Source organism: Chaetodon auriga, unplaced genomic scaffold (assembly GCF_051107435.1).
Source record: "Chaetodon auriga isolate fChaAug3 unplaced genomic scaffold, fChaAug3.hap1 Scaffold_60, whole genome shotgun sequence".
Classification (NCBI taxonomy): Eukaryota; Metazoa; Chordata; class Actinopteri; order Chaetodontiformes; family Chaetodontidae; genus Chaetodon; species Chaetodon auriga.
The window spans coordinates 15,001-17,500 of record NW_027482034.1 but is presented as its reverse complement, the minus strand read 5'-3'; positions in this window follow the sequence as shown (position 1 = coordinate 17,500).

The window sequence follows — 2,500 nt, the reverse complement described above, 5'->3', positions numbered from 1 at the left end:
CTCTTCTTCTAGCAGCCAGAGGGAGGCGTCTGGCCTTTCCAGGCCCCCCAGCCTGCTACTCGTGCTGGGGGCTGGCTCCAGGCCTGACCCCCTCATCTTCTCACAGCCACGGGGAGGCTTCCAGCCTTTCCAGGCCCCCAGCACGAGGAGCAGGCTGGGTGCCGGCTCCAGCCCTGACCCCCTCATCTTCTCACAGCCATGGGGAGGCTTCCAGCCTTTCCAGGCCCCCAGCACGAGGAGCAGGCTGGGTGCCGGCTCCAGCCCTGACCCCCTCATCTTCTCACAGCCATGGGGAGGCTTCCAGCCTTTCCAGGCCCCCAGCACGAGGAGCAGGCTGGGTGCCGGCTCCAGCCCTGACCCCCTCATCTTCTCACAGCCATGGGGAGGCTTCCAGCCTTTCCAGGCCCCCAGCACGAGGAGCAGGCTGGGTGCCGGCTCCAGCCCTGACCCCCTCATCTTCTCACAGCCATGGGGAGGCTTCCAGCCTTTCCAGGCCCCCAGCACGAGGAGCAGGCTGGGTGCCGGCTCCAGCCCTGACCCCCTCATCTTCTCACAGCCATGGGGAGGCTTCCAGCCTTTCCAGGCCCCCAGCACGAGGAGCAGGCTGGGTGCCGGCTCCAGCCCTGACCCCCTCCTCTTCTTCTAGCAGCCACAGGCAGGCGTCTGGCCTTTCCAGGCCCCCCAGCCTGCTACTCGTGCTGGGTGCTGGCTCCAGCCCTGACCCCCTCCTCTTCTTCTAGCAGCCACAGGGAGGCTTCTGGCCTTTCCAGGCCCCCCAGCCTGCTACTCGTGCTGGGTGCTGGCTCCAGCCCTGACCCCCTCCTCTTCTTCTAGCAGCCACAGGGAGGCTTCTGGCCTTTCCAGGCCCCCCAGCCTGCTACTCGTGCTGGGTGCTGGCTCCAGCCCTGACCCCCTCGTCTTCTTCTAGCAGCCACAGGGAGGCTTCTGGCCTTTCCAGGCCCCCCAGCCTGCTACTCGTGCTGGGTGCTGGCTCCAGCCCTGACCCCCTCCTCTTCTTCTAGCAGCCACAGGGAGGCTTCTGGCCTTTCCAGGCCCCCCAGCCTGCTACTCGTGCTGGGTGCTGGCTCCAGCCCTGACCCCCTCGTCTTCTTCTAGCAGCCACAGGCAGGCGTCTGGCCTTTCCAGGCCCCCCAGCCTGCTACTCGTACTGGGGGCTGGCTCCAGGCCTGACCCCCTGGCCTTCTCACAGCCGTGGGGAGGCTTCCGGCCTTTTCCAGGCCCCCAGCATGAGGAGCAGGCTGGGTGCTGGCTCCAGGCCTGACCCCCTCGTCTTCTCGCAGCCACGGGGAGGTTTCCAGCCTTTCCAGGACCCCCAGCCTGCTACTCCTGCTGGGGGCTGGCTCCAGGCCTGACCCCCTGGCCTTCTCACAGCCGTGGGGAGGCTTCCGGCCTTTTCCAGGCATACAGCAACCTCTTTTACTTTTCTTTATTTCTCACAATTACTTTCTTTTATTTTTGTTTAAAAATTCTCAACCTTTGTATATATTCCACATACTATACTGTGCATACACAGTCCAACCTCCGATTCAGGACGAACGATGCGGTTTTCGTCCCGGCCGTGGCACGCCGGACCAGCTCTATACCCTTCACAGGGCTGGCTCCCAGCCTAACCCTTTTCCTTTCCTCCTGCCTCCACTCTCATTAGCCAGCCAGCCTGCCTGCCTGCCTGCCTTCACCAACCCCAAGGGCTGGCTCCCAGCCTAACTCTTTTCCTTTCCTCCTGCCTCCACTCACATCCGCCAGCCAGCCAGCCTGCCTGCCTGCCTGCCTGCCTGCCTGCCTGCCTGCCTTCACCAACCCCAAGGGCTGGCTCCCAGCCTAACTCTTTTCCTTTCCTCCTGCCTCCACTCACATCCGCCAGCCAGCCAGCCTGCCTGCCTGCCTGCCTGCCTGCCTTCACCAACCCCAAGGGCTGGCTCCCAGCCTAACTCTTTTCCTTTCCTCCTGCCTCCACTCTCATCCGCCAGCCAGCCAGCTAGCCTGCCTGCCTGCCTTCACCAACCCCAAGGGCTGGCTCCCAGCCTAACTCTTTTCCTTTCCTCCTGCCTCCACTCTCATCCGCCAGCCAGCCAGCCAGCCTGCCTGCCTGCCTGCCTGCCTGCCTGCCTGCCTGCCTGCCTGCCTGCCTGCCTGCCTGCCTGCCTTCACCAACCCCAAGGGCTGGCTCCCAGCCTAACTCTTTTCCTTTCCTCCTGCCTCCACTCTCATCCGCCAGCCAGCCAGCTAGCCTGCCTGCCTGCCTGCCTGCCTGCCTTCACCAACCTCAAGGGCTGGCTCCCAGCCTAACCCTTTTCCTTTCCTCCTGCCTCCACTCTCATTAGCCAGCCAGCCTGCCTGCCTGCCTGCCTTCACCAACCCCAAGGGCTGGCTCCCAGCCTAACTCTTTTCCTTTCCTCCTGCCTCCACTCTCATCCGCCAGCCAGCCAGCTAGCCTGCCTGCCTGCCTTCACCAACCTCAAGGGCTGGCTCCCAGCCTAAC